Source organism: Lontra canadensis, unplaced genomic scaffold (assembly GCF_010015895.1).
Source record: "Lontra canadensis isolate GAN:19392208 unplaced genomic scaffold, GSC_riverotter_1.0 scaffold17, whole genome shotgun sequence".
Lineage (NCBI taxonomy): Eukaryota > Metazoa > Chordata > Mammalia > Carnivora > Mustelidae > Lontra > Lontra canadensis.
Window position 1 is genome coordinate 11,252,180 of NW_022631011.1, and position 17,452 is coordinate 11,269,631.

Here is a 17,452-nt window from a genome sequence, read left to right on the forward strand (position 1 = left end):
TACAGAGAAATGACAGAGGACACTACCCTTCCATAGCTGCTGTTTCAAACACCGGGACCTATTAAACCTGATTGTGTCTAATTACCAGCCTCAGCCATCCATCAGCCATGAACAGCCACTTGGAGAGCACTAATGAGGCACCTTGCTAGCCCTTGCATCAGAAAAATAATTCTCTACCGCAAACGAAAGAGTGAAGGCAGAAGAGCTGAGGGAAAGCACAGGCCATCCAGCCTCACTCCCACTGCAGCATGTCGGGTCCTAAGGGCCCTTGGAGGTGTCAGTGATGGTGAGAATAGGTAAGGTCCGTTTGTCCTAGATTGAGACTGCACAATGGTCCAGACCCTGGTCAGTTCAGGGTGTGTGCGTGCATGCGTGTGTGGGGGGGGTGAAAGGTATAAAGCTTAATAACTGAATATTATACCATAGCATTCCAGTCACTGCAACCATCCAGATCAATTTCCCATCTATTTGTCTTCCCTTGAAGTGGAGCTCCCTAAAAGTTCATGCCCAGAAGACTTTATCACATGTGACTCTACTTCTGGCTGATTTCTGTTTCTTTCTTTCTTTTTTTTTCTTTTAAGATTTTATTTACTTATTTGACAGAGGCACAGAAAGATAGAGGGGACAGAAGCAGGGGGAGTGGGAGAGGGAGCTCGATCCCAGGAGGCTGGGAACATGACCTGAGCCAAAGGCAGAGGCTTAAGGACTGAGCCACCCAGGTGCCCCAACTTCTGGCTGATTTCTACTCACCTCCTTATGCAGCAACTTCAGCACCTGACTGGCTGAACCAGTCCTCTCCACCAGTCCTCTCTCTGCTGTCAGTTCCATGCCATGGATGAGCCACCGCACTCTGGCTTCTCAGTCCTTCCCATCCTTCCCATCCTCTCCCTCTCCCTCCATAATATCTCAGCTACCGTGACGCCCACATCCTAAGGGATGCCCAGATCCCTGTTCTCACAAGTGAATGTACCACATTCAGAAGGCTGCTTCAAAGACTGCTGTTCTGACACCACCATTTCCTGTGCTTCCCACTCTATGGAATCCCAGTTCCAATACTTGGACCCATAGGGCCTGGTGTCCAGGGCCAATGTTTCATTTTCTCTCTCATCTAGCTTAGACAACCTGTGATCCAGCACATCAGCCCTTGTCTTCTGATATCCTTAACTACCCTGCAGCTCTCTTCTACCCCGGCACCAGTTAACCGGAACCATTCAGCCATCAGACCTGAATAGCAGGTACCAGAGACAGGGATGCCATAGCCAGGAAGGTTCTTTCACAAATCTCAAATGACCACTAGTCCTGCCAGCCAGGTTCCCCCCACACCTTAGACAAATCCACAATCCCTTACTCTGAACAGTCTATTTCCCACCTTCCCCTTTCTGTATATTCCCCTATCCCATCTCAAGCTTTGCTGAGACCCACTGTTTCTGGGGGGAAATGAAAGCCCTCTGCTCCTAGGAGTAGGGCCATAACACTCTTGGGCTGGATCCTGCACCAGAATAAAGGCCAAGGCCACTACCACTCCTTATGGCCACTCCACGGACTCCTAACTAACTCTGGCACAGAACACCAGGCTGGCCTTTCTGTGGAGCAAACAAGCTTCATGGAGGTGGGGATCGGAGAGCATCACTCTTTTCCCCTATGACGGGGCTAGTTCTGTGCAGAAATACGGGCAGCAACTAAGATTTTTTGGTTCCTTATGAGTAACAAAGGTCCTCTAGTCACTGTAAATCCAGTAATTCAAGTGTGGTGTCCATAATAATAATAATAATAATTAACTTTTTAAAATTAGTATCAGAGGTAGAATTCAGTGATTTATCAGTTGCATATAACACCAAGTGCTCATTACATTAAGTGCCCTCCTTAATGCCCATCACCCAATTACCCCATTCTCCAGCAACCCTATTTGTTTCCAAGACTTAAGAGTCTCTTATGATTTGCCTCCCTCTCTGTTTTCATCTTATTTTATTTTTCTTTCCCTTCACCTATATTCATGTTTTGTTTCTTAAATCCCACATATGAGTGAAATCATATATTTGTCTTTGACTTATTTCACTTAGTATAATACCCTCAAGTTCTATCCACATGGTTGCTAATAATAGTAACAATTAACTTTAAACTTCATGTTTGGGCTGGGTTTTTCCTCCTCTGCCATGACACTGGCAGGGGGGGGAAGTCCTAATATATTTCTCTTTTCTCTCCAACCTGTTTCATGATTTTCACTCCACCCTTTGCCATGGTTTCTGACCCCACCCAGGGTAGAGGTGAAAGTGGGGCAGGACAGTTCTCACACAATTTGGAATTCTATGATGGTCTGGCATCAGCCCTCCCCAGGAAGTGAGTGCTTTCCTTCCTGAGGTAATTTTGTGAGGTTTTCAGAGATTCCATGGAGTGTGTGGATCTTTTTCTAGCCAGTCACTCAAGACCCCTTCCTCAACCTTTATGTGTCTAATTGAGCCTCATACCTTACCCTGCTGTGGGGTTCTACTCATCAGTCAGCCTTCTAGGTTGGGATATAAAACAGCTTTCTCACTGGAGTGGCCCAAGTCTGGTTCTTGGAAAATACTCACACATTCCCTCTGCCCCTACCAACTGTGGCAGCACAGGCCCCTCCTACACAGCCCCTCTGGTTTCTCCCTCTACTGCACTGGCTAGGACCAGCACCACCAGCAGCTCTTTCCAAAATCCCTTCTCATATCCAGCCTTTTTTCAGTCTTCTAAACTTCTTCTTTAGGTCAGAGATAGGAAGTTAGCTGGGATCACAGAATCAGTCTTTGGAAACCTCCCTTGTAAGTATTCTTGACTATACCTGGGAAAGCAGCATCTATCATTCAGCCCAAACTGGGCCAATTTAGGCTCCATTTTCAAACCCTGCCATGCTAGACTACACGTGCAATGAACCACGGGTTTACTCATGGCTGCTGTTGTTCTAAAGCTGGAAAGCAGGAAAAAGCCGAAAAGCAGAAATGTCCTACGGGGTGCTGGGCAACCTGATCAGTTCAACACATCAGTGAGGATTCAGCCCTCCCTCAGGCCCAGAGAAGCTGCCCCGTTGCAGGCTGTATGAGATTTCGCTCCAGAATAGAAATAAAAACATTTATATACAACAGGTGGTTTGTCATGGCAACCAATATGGCATCTTTTGGCGCGTTTTCATACCTAGAAACTCAAAGGTGAGCAGAGGTGGCAGTGACTCCTTTGGTTTGGCCTGTGTGCCCATTGGTCTGGGGCTGACTACCCAGATGGTGAAGCCACTGCACCCAGAACTGAAAAACTCACTCTTTCAAGCAGAGACGAATTTAGTGCAAAGAGCTCTTTATATAGGTGTTCCAAGGACTGGGGTGAGGTGGAAGTTGCCAGAGAAGGAAAGGAGAGATGAGAGAAGCTATAAGGACTGAGTTATAAACCATGACCAGCACATATGGCAAATTATATTTGAAGACAGAGCCTGAAGGAGCCTCTTAGAGATAATTCAGGCTTCCCTTGGCAATCTCACTTGAGTTTTACAGATGAAGAAATAGTAATAATAATAATAATAACTACATTTTTTTAGTATAGACACTTAGTAAATACTACTTCATTTCTTACCTCATTTATTTTTCGAGACATTCCTAGGAGGTAATTACTACCACTACCTTCATTTTACAGAGGAAGAAACTGAAACTCCAAGAGGTAAGTTCACTTGCCCTAGATGCCCTGGCCAGGAAGGGAAGCAAAAGGAGGACAGCCTATGCATTAGGACCGCTGATTTGGTTTGATTTCCATGACACCATTATATGGCACAAGGGAAAAGCTCAATTAAAAATCCTCTCCCAGGGTGCCTGGGTGGCTCAGTGGGTTAAGCCGCTGCCTTCGGCTCAGGTCATGATCTCAGAGTCCTGGGATCGAGTTCCGCATCGGGCTCTCTGCTCAGCAGGGAGCCTGCTTCCCTCTCTCTCTCTCTGCCTGCCTCTCTGTCTACTTGTGATCTCTCTCTGTCAAATCAATAAATAAAATCTTTAAAAAAAAAAAAATCCTCTCCCAGTAACATTTGAAACATAGTACATACCTTTCTACTTCTCAAGTTCAGTCCAAAGCAGAGCCGCGGCTTTGAAAATACTTGTATTCAATTGAAATGCCAAGAGTAGAGCTTGAAGAAGCCATAAAAGAAAAAATGGGAGTATGGAAACACTGCCAGCTATATTCATGAGAACCCTGTGGTTCTGGGGAGTCAGTCTGTTTTTGGGCCTTCAGAGAGGTTAGCTGACTGGATGACAGATGTGACACCATGGGGAAAGAAGGATGACAATGCTGGTGGTGGGAGAAGAGAAGAGGCATAGAGACCAGGGAAGCTCAAGAAAGGAAACGGGCTAAAAGAGGAGAATAGTTGGTCAGAGAAGCTTAGAGGTACTGCATAAGAAGGTAGCCAAGGCTTCTCATAGGTGAGAGTAAACCTTCAGATAAGTGGGGAGAGTCCTGAAGGAAAACACCAGTCTCTAAGAGGAAAGAGCCCTGGACAAGGAAACAGCCTCTATGAGGAGAAGGTGAAGTACACCAGAAGATAGCCATGGGGTTGTGGTGGGCAGGGCATTGTGGGTGTGTGCAGAGGTCAGGGAGCCTGGAGTGAACATAGAACACAGCAGGCTGCAAGAAGCAAAGAAAGGAGAACAGACCTGCCTCTGCCCAGTGTTTGAAGGCAGAGTCTTGGTGGTGAAACCTTTCCTCCTCACCCCCAAATCTTCTAGAGTACAATCACCTGCATTCCCAGGGCCATCCTGGGCCCTCAGGGTTTTCACAGCTGATATCTCCATGTGCAGGCTCTCCCATCCCCACTGCCTCACCCAAATGCATCACTGACATTTCTCCCAGCTGTGCCCCCCCCCCACCATTCCAGCCTCTCCAGAGGAACACCCCCAACTCATGATCTGCAGGACTCCTTGGGCCCTTAGCGTGCCCTCCAAACGTACTGCTCTTTTCCCCTCTGGGATCCTTGAATCACTCCTTCTTTGTCTGGACATCCCTTTAGTAGTGCCCTGAACTCAAAGATGGTTGTTTAGCAGTTTGTCGGGGCACCTGGGTGGCTCAGTAGGTTAAGCCTCTGCCTTGGGCTCAGGTCATGATGTCAGGGTCCTGGGATTGAGCCCCACATCGGGCTCTCTGCTTGGCAGGGAACCTGCTTCCCCCTCTCTCTCTGCCTGCCTCTCTGCCTACTTGTGATCTCTTTCTCTGTGTGTCAAATAAATAAATAAAATCTTTAAAAACAATAGCAGTTTGACAACAATACCAAAATGGAAGTACACCGTTTGCTGGTAACAGCCAAAGGCCTGAAGTGAAACAATGGAATTGAAAATCTTATTCATCTTGTGCCCTCTTGTGGAAAAGGGGGCAAAGAACACTATGTTACCGCTTGGGAAGCTAGGGATTTACTTCTTTCCCTATCACATCCTTCTTCTTTAAATGTAGTTATTATAAGACAGTGTTAATAAATAAAAATATGTTTAAATATAAACGTACTATTCTATGTTTAATTTTAATGTAATATTGTTCTATATTTAAACATAACTACAGTATATCTAAATACAGTTATAATACAATATTAATGAATCATGATTATCAAATTATGATTTATGAGTTCAAAAATACTGTTCAGAGATGAACCAGGAAGTACTGTATAATTATATGTTCTTTCTGGTAACATCCTTGTATGTTTTTGCTCCTGAAAAATCATTACATGGCTTCATTTTTTTTTTATTTGCTTAGTTTTCTAGGTACTTAACAAAATTAAAGCCCCAACTCTATACTGAAGCTATAAGGTCCTTTAATTTTTTTTTTAAACAAATATGGAACCTCCAACAATACTACTATAAAAGTTGTTGGAGCTCTCTTCAGTGCTGCCGCTCCGATGAGATGAATTACTTATCCTCTCCTTGTTGCACTGCAATAATCATCCTGGGATTCCACGCTTGCTTGCCTTTTCAGTCTTTTGAGGAATAGAAGTTCGGAATTTTAATAAGTCAAATTCATAATTTTTCCCTTTGTGACTGTGCTTTTAGTGTCCTATTTTTGTTTTATGGCTTTAAGATTTATTTATTTGAGAGAGAGAGAGCGTGTGCGTGCGCGCACACACACACACACACACACACACACACACACACACACAAAGGGGCAGTGGGAGGGGGACAGAATCTCAAGCAGACTCCCCACTTAGCGAGAAGCCTGATGTGGGGCTGGATCTCACAACCCTGAGGTCATCACCTGAGCAAAAATCAAGAATCAGAAGCACAACCAACTGAGCCACTCGGGCTCCCATTTCTAAAATCACTCCTTATCCCAATACCTTGAAGACATTTTGCCATATTATATTCCAAAATCTTTATTGTTTTGCTTTCCACATTTAGGTCCACAACTGACTTGGAAATGATTTTTGTGTATGGTGTGAGGTAAGAATAAAATTTTATTTTACTTTTTCTATATATTTAATTGGGCCACATAATTTATTAAAAAGACCATCTTTCACCTACTGTTCTGCAGTGCTATTCATGTCAATCATCAAATAACTGTGTATGTGTGAATCTATTCCTGGAATCTTTAATCTCTTCTGCTGATATGTTTATTATCCTTACATTAATACTACACTGTTCTAGTTACTGCAGGCTTTTTTTAAAAGATTTTATTTATTTATTTGACAGAGATCACAAATAGGCAGAGAGGCAGGCAGAGAGAGAAGAGGAAGCAGGCTCCCCGCTGAGCAGAGAGCCTGATGTGGGGCTCGATCCCAGGACCCTGGGATCATGACCTAAGCTAAAGGCAGAGGCTTTAACCCACTGAGCCACCCAGGCACCCCTACTGCAGACTTTTTTTTTTTTTTTAATTTTTACTTATTTATTTGACACACAGAGAGAGATCACAAGTAGGCAGAGAGGCAGACAGAGGGGGAGGAGGAAGCAGGCTCCCTGTGGAGCAGAGAGCCTGATGTGGGCTTGATCCCAGGACCCTGGGATCATGACCTGAGCCTGAGCCAAAGGCAGAGGCTCAACCCACTGAGCCACCCAGGTGCCCCTTTACTGCAGACTTTTAATACATCTTGACAACCAATAGGGCAAACCCTTCCAACTCATCCTTCTCCTTTAAGTATGTCTTGGCTCTTCTCAACTCTGCATTTCTATATAAATGTTAGTATTAGGCTTTTTTATTTTCCAGAAAAAGTATTGAAATTTTTATTGGGATTGCAATACATCTACAGATAAATCTACAGATGATTTTAGAATAAATTTTCATTTCACAGTATCGGGTCTTCTAATCCTCCTAATCATTCCATTTATTTTGGTCCTCTTTAATTTTTCTCAATAATTTTTCACTGGTTCCTGAATAATCTTCTCTATAAATTTCATTTTATAGACTCTGTTGGATTTTTTAAAATTATGATGAAATATACATAACATAAAATTTGCCATCTTAACCATTCAGTGTATAGTTCAGTAGTGTTAAGCATATGCATGTTGTGCAACCAATCACCAGAATTCTTTCCACCTTGCAAAACTGTAACTGTACCCATTAAACAACAACTCCCTCCTCCCCCTCCCCTAGTCCCTAGCAACCTCCATTCTATTTTCTGTCTCTATGAATTTCACTGCTCTGTTGATTCCATTCATGTAAGTGGAATTATATAGCATTTGTCTTTTTGTGACCGGCCTATTTCACTTAGCATAATATCCTCGATATTCATTCATGTTGTAGCATGTGTCAGAATTTCCTTCCTTTCGGGGTGCCTGGGTGGCTCAGTGGGCTAAAGCCTCAGCCTTCGGCTCAGGTCATGGTCCCAGGGTCCTGGGATCGAGCCCCGCATCAGGCTCTCTGCTCAGCGGGGAGCCTGCTTCCTCCCTTCTCTCTCTCTGCCTGCCTCTCTGCCTACTTGTGATCTGTCTGTCAAATAAATAAATAAAATCTTAAAAAAAAAAAGAATTTCCTTCCTTTCTAAGGCTGAATAATATTACACTGCATGTATAATACCACATTTTGTTTATCCATTCATCTCTCAATGAACACTTGTTTGACTTCCATCTTCTGGCTATTGTAAATAATGCTGCTATGAACAAATAACTCTTCGAGACTGTTTTCAATTCTTCTCAATTTGTACCCAGAAGTAGAATTACTGGATCACATTTTTAATTTTTTGAGGAACTACAGTATGTCCTTTTAACTCTTCTTACATAATTATTTTTAAGTAATGGGAAAAGTCATATTAACAAACATTATAGAGTATATTTTTAAAAGAACTTTATGTTAATCCAAAGTAAAATATTTTATATAAATCACTGCTATATACAAAGCAAAAATTGATGAGTTTTTTTTTTTAATTCCCAAGTGGTTTTGAGACATTGACTTTTTTTTTTTTTTTGAAACATTGACTATTAATGTCACAAGTATTCGTTAGTTAAATTAGGTTGGGAAACACTGTATTACCTGAAAGTGAATTTGCAGCAAGAAGCAGATTAACCAGTGAGGCAAGTGAGTAAGGACAGCTATTTAATTAAGATATATTTATTGAGTGTGTATTCATATGTGTGTTTTTGATGGATAACAAGAAAAAAGAAAAAGAGATGTAGTCCTAAAAGAACTTAGGATCTGGTGGGTTGGGGCTGGTGGAAAGGCAGCATAACACATCAAATAATTGGAGGAAAATTATATTCAGAGTATAATTAGGTGCTAAAGGTGTGATGTAGTCAAGTTCTACAGGGGAGGAAATCACTATAGGATGAGGTCATTGGAAGAAACTTCATGGTAAAATAAGCTGGGCCTCAAATTTGAGCAAAGAAGAGACATTTAAGACTCAAAGAATCAGGGCACCTGGATAGCTCAGTGGGTTAAAGCCTCTGCCTTCAGCTCAGGTCATGGTCCTGGGGTCCTGGGATTGAGTCCCCCATTGAGCTCTCTGCTCGACAGGGAGCCTGCTTCCCCCCCTTTCTCTCTGCCTGCCTCTCTGCCTACTTGTGATCTCTGTCTGTCACATAAATAAATAAAATCTTAAAAAAAAAACATCTCAAAGAACCCCTTTAGCAAAAGCACAGCAATACAACTGAGGACAGCCCTGCGGCTGTTTGGCTACCTCCTTCTACACAGTTACCGACTTCTGTGCATCAATAAAACAACCCCAATTTTTCTTGTAACAAAACACAGCTATCTGTTAAAGGTAAAGTTCTCACCTTCTTCTCAAAATATGGAGATACACAGCCCAACAGTCACTGTATTCATCACTGGTAATCTCAACTACTCCTCAAATTCAGGTGGAGTCCCATTGAATATTGTTACCTAATGAGTACACTGTGAAGTTAACGTTTGACTCTAGGTACATGAAAGAGAAGAAACTGGTCAGCATATAAAATGAACACATATGTTTAACAGAAAATATACAATGCTAACGCTGTCCTGGTTTCTGCGATTTGCTGGGAGGCTGTCAGTGAGAACTACATCTCCCTTCTTCCACTCCCCAGTCCACATTTCCTTCATCTGGAGTGACCCAAGCAGTCACTCCTAGGCACCTCCAGCTAACTCCCTGGGTTTCACAGTGCTTCTTGTCTGCATTTATAGGAGCAACTTGATTTCACCTCACCTAGAGTGACTTTTTTTTTTTTTTTTTTTTTTTTGCAGTTGGTTCAATGGTATAAGAAGTCCAAAATGTCCAGAAGGCATTCTCACTTTCTCATTCAACTGCACCACTGTGTCTGCTAGTGGAAGCATTCCTCCCTTGGAGACTATGACTTTCATAACAGCATTGCTCAAGGTTTCTGGGGCAGGAAAAATAAATCTGCAAATGGGTATTGAGTTTAAGAGTGAGAAAAGCCACTCCCACTTCTAAACCTGGATGCCAGATCCATATGTTCTGGCTATGGGGGCAAGAACACCCCGTAACAGTCGCTGATTCGAAGCATGTACTGTATCCTGTGAGACAGAATCACACTGTTTGGGGGTATTGTCTCCCAACTGGCACCACAAGTGAGTCTTCAATAAGCCATTTCGTCTCTCAGGTAGGCCATCTGCTCCTAGGTGATGGAATATGTGGGTTAAGGCCGGTGGATTCCATAAGCATGAGCCCCATGCTGTATTTCCTTAGCTGTGAAATGGACGAGAAGCAGTGCCGTGCAGAATACCGGCGGATGGACAAAGGATTCCCTAAGTACACAGACGGTACAGCTGGCTGAAGTATTATGTTGAGGGAAGGCAACTCCACATCCAGAAAACATGTATATTCCAGGGAGGATGAATCTCAGCTCCTCTGCAAAGGAGGAGGCCCAGTGTAATCAGTCTGCCACCAGGTGGCTGCCGGTCCCCATGGGAGAGGTGCCATAAAGGGGCCTAGTGTCGGCCTCTTCTGCTGCCAGGTCCGCTACTCAGCAGTAATGTTACATCAACACTGAGTAGGGGAAGCCCATGTTTTTGAATCCCAGGCATAGTCTCCAACCCCAGCACTGCAGCCACTTTGTTGAAGGCTCACTGAGCAATCACTGGGGTGACTTGGGCAAGAGACTGATTTAGACCCACAGAATGTCCCCCTGATTATTAGCAGCCTCCTTCACAGTGCACAGCCGTGGCTCACTGCACAGCAGAGAAGTCTCCATGGTGCCGTGGTAATGGAACTGCTGGAAATCTTTTCTCCAGAGTGCAAGGGAAAGTCATTCACTGGGAGGTACCTCACTAGTGGCACTCTGCTATGAACCTGCCCAAGAGGGTGTGGAAAGAGTCAGGGAAAACGTTCTGCTGGGTCCTGGAGAGCTGCGTGCTGAGCTTGTCAAGCCAGCACACCAGAACCAGGATGGGAAGCCCCTTTCTCTTGTCCTGTCTTTCTGGAGCCTCCTACTGACAAATCTGAACATCACACTTGTTGGTAAAAGAAAAATATTTAATAGGCCCATTTCAAGTTTACAGACCAGGCAAGGGATGAATTTCAATAAACTGCTAGCTGGCAAAGGACTGTAATGGGTTGAATAGTGTCCTTCCAAAATTCATGTCCACTTGGAAACTCAGAATGTGACTTTATTTAGAAAATGTACATTTTTTTTGCAGATATAATGAGGTTTTTTAAAAAGATTTTATTTATTTATTTGACAGAGGGAGACAGTGAGAGAGGGAACACAGCAGGGGGAGTGGGAGCAGGAGAAGCAGGCTTTCTAGTGAGCAAGGAACCTGATGTGGGGCTCGATCCCAGGACCCTGAGATCACAACCTGAGCCGAAGGCAGGCACTTAACTGAGCCCCCCAGGCACCCCTGCAGATGTAATTAGTTAAGATGAGGTCACACTGGATGAGGGTGGGCCCTAAATCCAATGCTGGTATCCTTTTAAAGGGAGATGAGACATGGAGCCACACTTAAACACAGAGAGAAGGCGGCCACGTGATGACAGAGGCAAAGAATGCCAGCAACCATGACAAGTTGGAAGGATACAAAGAAGGACTCTTCTCTAGAGCTTTCTGAGGGAGCGTGGGCCTGTTAACAACTTGATTTCAGACTTGTAGCCTCCAGAACAATGAGATAATACATTCTTGTCGTTTTAAGCCAACAAGTTTGTCGTAATTTGTTATGGCAGTCCTAGGAAACTAATACAGCACCAAACCATTAGTTCCAGTTTGGGGAAAACCAACTCATACATGAATATCTGAAGCCCTATGCATCGGGAGAAAGGTGAGAAGCAAGACCCTATATGGACAATGTGCTGAACACCTGAGATTATAGCAGATTGTGAAATTCTACCATATAGCTTTCCTCTCATTAGGCTTTACTATCTTACCAGACATGGTTCTTGGTACTGAGGGAAATTTCCAATGTCCGTCTCTTCACGTGAAAATGTCATGAAGCCATTATGCTTTATTCCAACGTATCCTCCTGCAGCCTCTCTCTGACCCACTGGGCTCTCCTTCTCATGGGTTATCTGTCTTCCCTGGTAACTGCTGTCCCTTGAAATCTATCTGAGTGGTCTATTAAATTTCAAAAACTGTCCCTTTTATCAGTTTGATCCTCTTTTTATTCATGTGTTTATGGAGCATGAATTAACTAGAGATCACTGTGCCAGCTACCTTAAAGGGAACAAATGACACAGAGAACACAAGGATGAATGGGACACAGACCCTGTATGACCTGCACCTGAGCGACGCAGACACATCTTGGAAGATCCAAGATTTCTACTGGGGAGATGGTGGTGCTCATCCAGGAGATCAGTAGGAAAAAAAGGTGAGTGGAGACGAAGTGAGAAAGAACTCATGTTTAGTTTACATTGCCTGTGAAACAAACAAGGAGTGTCTCATAAAGTCATCTCTATGGGGAGGAGGCTCAAGAAAACACTCGGGCTTAGGATATAAACTGGAACTCATTTGTTTAGAGATGGTATTTGAAGGCATATATGTGGAAATAGAGAAATAGCCCAAAAAGAGCCTAAGCGTGAGAAATGCAGGAACCAAAGGTACAACAATGAAGAATATGAATAATATGTGGGATTGTCAAAGAAGAGGAAGCAGTGTAAGGAGGGCTCAGAAGAAGGAAGAGAACCTAAAGACAAAGTGGTAATGAAGGACAGAATTCAAAGTGGAAGAAGTACTGTAGTTAGTAATGTGAAGTGCTGGGCTCCTGGGTGGCTCAGTTGGTTAAGTGTCTGCCTTCGGTTCAGGTTGTGATCCTGGAGTTCTAGGATCGAGTTCCACATCGGACTCCCTGCTCACCAGGGAGTCTGCTTCTCCCCCGACCTCTCTCCTCTCATGCTCACTCTCTTTCTCTCACACAAATAAATAAAATCTTTAAAAAAATATAATGTGAAGTACTGAGAAGATAGGGACTAAAATAAGTGAATTGTATTTGGCAATAGGGAAGACAAGTGAAGGGCGAAGGGTGCAAGCTCCTTACAGAAGGCTTAAAGGGGACAGGAGGGATGATTGTGGTTTATTCCTGTAACTGATGTTGTAATACACATAATGGAAAAGTCAAATTGGTTTATGAGACCTGGAATGGACAAGGGCAGTCCCTTCCCCCATCCCACTACTAAATCCTGCTCTGCAGAACTACATCCAACCTTCTATTCTTATAGCTGTTTCTATGGGGATTTACTTACATGTTCTAAATAACTTAAGACAGCCATCTCTTTTGATATTTGACTTTTATGTGTTATTAAGTTCATATTATGGAATAGAAGGATTTAGCACTCTTATACAGCCACATTACCTTCATACACAGAATTGTCAAGACCCCCCCAAACCCCCCAATATACTTCTAACTTATTTTGGTTAGATCAGATTTCAGTGTTCACATTATAATGACTACGTACGTATTATTCATAGCTAAGCCTTCCAATGTACTATAATTAAATTTCTTGCACACCATTTTGTTTGCCTGGACTTAATGATAATTGAGTGTGGTTCTCCCCTTTGCTTACTCTTCTATGTACCCATCACTAACCCTGCAGACATTGCAAACTTTCAGTCTAAAGCATGTATCAGCGATGGAACATAACAAACAAACCCAGTACTCTATCTGAAGTACTTTGCCGCTTGGAGGCATGTGCCTTGAGCTCTCCATCTTCTTAGCTCCAAAACTTTGACCTAGGGTCTCCTTTGTCACCCTCTCGAGAATTTCCCTCATTACCTACTTTGTTGAATCTCCCATCCAGCTTTTCTTACTAGGATTACTCTCTCTTTTAGGTAGACCTCCAGTAGCCTCCTGAGAAAGGGTGCATGGGAGATGACTTTTTTTTTTAATACTTCACATATCTGAAAATGTCCTTATTCTTACTTTGAATATCATTCATCAAGGTTTAAGTTAGAAATCAATTTTCCTTAAGATTTTGATGGCATTGTCCATCATCCTCTAGACTGAGAAGTCTAATATCATCCCATTTTACAATTTTTATTTTGCAGTTAGTTAGATTCTGGAAGCTCTTGGGATCTCAAATTTGTCCTATATTTTGAGAAATTTCAGAATGATACAGGTCTTCATCCTTTGTGCTGTGCATGCAAAAGTCTGGCCCTTTTAATCTGTGAATTCTCATGTTTCAGTTTTGGGACATTTTCTTGGAAAACCTTTACTTAAAACTCTGCCTTTACTCAGCACCACATCACCCACAGTGGGGAATGTGGGTCAGAACTCAGCCTTTATGGGTCATTCAAAGAATCCACACTAGGAAAGTGTACATCATCTTTAGGTTGTTTGATCATCTCCAGAATATTTGATAAAATGGTTTCTACTAAGAATCTCAGGCAGACTTCACCTCAGAGACATTGCTGAGTGGGAAGTTAAAAACATCTCCACCCATATCTGTGCAATAATTAAACTAGTTTAAATAGGAGAGGAAATGGGTGAACTAGCTGATGGGTATGAAGGAGAGCACTTGTTGTGCTGGACAACTGGTGGTGTATGGAAGTGCTGAATCACTATGTTATACACCTGGAACTAATATTACTGTTTAACTAACTGGGATCTAAATAATAATGCCCTGAAAAATGAGTGTGGGATAGAGATAAAAATAGAAAGAACAATTGAGTATCTGTTTAAAGATCGTTTAGAGTACCCATTCCCTTCCATGCCTCAGCTCAGTGGATGGCTACCATGTCTACTCACCTATGCAGAAGTCTACGATTTTCTTCTCTGGAAAGGTCTCTGAACTGTAGGACACCTTGCATATATAGTAGCCCTCACCCTCATCCTAACCATCACCCCAACCCAAACCCTAGTCCTACCCATAACTGGAATATCTAAGTGTAACTCTTTCCCTAAACCTAACCATAAACCTAACCCTCTAGCAAAATCTCTGAACTACAGGATACCAGGCACAAACCCTTCCCCTAAACTTAACCCTTACTGTAACCCTAACCCCAATGCTAGAATTGAGAAAGTGGGTTCCTGAACACAAAATAAGAAAAGCTGAGAAGCAGCCAAGTTATTCTGGGGAAGATCTCAAACCTTTAAGAATTGGTAATATTTCTGAAAATAGATGGAAAGGTAGAGATACAAACTGAAGGAACAATTGAATTTCTTTTTAAAGAGTATTTAGGGGCAGGTGGGTGGCTCAGTGGTTTAAACATTTGACTCTGTGTTTCGGCTCAGGTCATGATCTCACAGTTGTGAGATCGAGCCCTGCCTTGGGCTCTCTGCTCAACAGGGAGTCTGCTTCCCCTCTCTCTCTCCCTCTGCAGCTTCCCCAACTCATACAAACACACACACACACACACACACACACACACACACACACACACACTAAAATAAAGAAATAAACATTTTTTAAAGAAACAGTATTTAGAGCTCTAAATCCCTTCCATGCCTCAGCTTGGTGGATGGATGCCATGTAAAATCACACTGAAACAGAAGTCTAGAGAGGCCTCTGAACTGCAGGATACCAGGCTCATACCATAAGCCTAACCTGAACCCTAACACTACCCCTTCTCCTCTAATCCAACCAAATCCTATGGATAGGTCTCTGAACTGTAGTATATAAGGCACATACCCTCCCCATGGCCCTAAGCCTAACCCTCCCCCTTCCCCTAGCTCTATCCTGAACCCTAACCCTAGAGGTGAGGGGGGAAAGAAAAAAAGGTAGGGGTGGCATATATATATATATATACATATATATATATATATATATGTATATATATATACACACACACACACACACACACACAATGGAATATTACTCAGTCATTAAAAAAAGTATGAAATCTTGGCATTTGCAACGATCTAGATGGGGCTAGAAAGTATGATGCGAAGTGAAATAAGCCATTCAGAGAAACACAAATAACATATGATTTCACTTATATGAAATCTAAGAAGCAATACAAATGAGCAAAGGGATAAAAAGAGAGAGAGAGAGAGAGATAAACCATAAAAGAGACTCTTAACTATGGAAAACAAATGGGTGGTTACCAGAGGGGAGATGGGTGGTTGGGAGGATGGGGAAAATAGGGGATGGGGATTAAGGAGCGCACTTATGTGATGAGCACTGGGTGTTGTATGGAAGTGTTGAATTACTATATTATACAAACGAAACTAATAGTACTCTATGATAAGTACTATAATACTACTCTATGATAAAAATAAAACCTTCCAAAAAATTAAAAAAAAATAAGTTTTAATTGAGACAAATTCACTATCAAATACCAAAGAAGCCACTCTAAGGATGGGAAAAGAAATTTCATTTACCAATTGTACAGTAACCTGTCTGACATTTGGACCAGGTTTCTAGTAGCTTGAATTTGGCTCTTCATTAAGTTAGTCCAGGAAATAGACATTGCGTTTGTTTCTTTGTTGCTAGATACCATGAACCACCTCCTAGATTCAGTCAGAGCCTTGCTACTCAAAAAGCATTATTATCACCTGAGGATGTGCTAGAAATGCAGAACCTTGGGCCCTACCTCAACCTTACTGAATCAGAATTTGCATTTTAACAATCTCCTCAAGTGATTGCTGTGCACATTTAACTTTGGGAAGCAGTGATAATGGGTCATGGACATCTTTGAGAATCAGACAGATGATGCAGACCAGAGGTCTCGGACTAGAAACTAATCAGGTGATGGAACTGGAAAGGGGCAGGCGGGGGACCTTTAGCAACCGGGGAAAGCAGCCTCTAAGTGTCCACAGGTAGCAGCTACTTCGCTCCAAGAAACATTCACCCACAGGGAAGGCAGGATCAGTATTCTTAGATTTTTCAGTTTTCCAAAACTGATTAGTGTGGATTTTTAAAATGTATTGAATTAAAATTTAAACTTTCAAATTGAATTTACAATCCAGTTGCAAAACTGCAGGGCAACTAGAACACATCAACAGGCTAGTCTTTGTCAAGGTCAGTAGCTTGTGTCTTCTGTTAGACCCTGTCCGCAGAGAAGTACACATATACCCCTAGAAACACATAGTTCAGTAGTGTCTGTTAGAGCTCTGTACCATGATGCTTACGCTGTCAGTATGATAGTCATTGGCCCTATGTGGCTACTGAGAACTTGAAATTCATAAAAGTGACTGAGGTATTGAATTTCTAATTTTATTTAATTTTAGTAAGTTAATACTTAAGTCGCCACATGTATTTAGTGGGAACCACATCAGGCACACAGATACAGAGCCCAGAGACCATGGGTTAAAACTCCTCTCCGGGTGGCAGGAGGGGTGAAATAAAGGGGATTACAAGTGCACTTCCCTTGATGAGCACTGAGTAACATATACAATTGTTGAATCACTATATTACACACTTGAAACTAATCTAACAGTGGATATTAATTATACTTCAAAAAAACCCGAATAAATAAACCAAAAAACTTTCCCAAACAAGCTTTCCTTTTGAGGCAGTTCTCTATTTAGCTAGTATGGAGGTTCTCAACCTCAGCTGGTGTGGGAGACCAAAAAATGGTCACAAAGACATCAGGTCCTTATTCCTGCAACCTGTAAATGTTACCTTATTTGGGGAAATGGTCTCTGCCGGAGTGGTTAAAATAGGGATCTTGGGATGGGGGGA

The 17,452-nt window shown here is 42.5% G+C and overlaps 1 protein-coding gene across 1 annotated transcript in view; it reads left to right on the forward strand.

Moving 5' to 3' along the window:
- The first annotated feature begins 229 nt into the window (after window positions 1-229).
- The window catches only part of ZNF396 (zinc finger protein 396), a 28,634-nt gene continuing 11,411 nt past the window's right edge, over window positions 230-17,452 (forward strand). The window contains exons 1-2 of the mRNA XM_032859614.1: window positions 230-296; window positions 6,378-6,419. The gene's annotated coding sequence lies outside the window, so the exon portion shown is untranslated. The remainder of the gene's footprint in view (window positions 297-6,377; window positions 6,420-17,452) is intronic.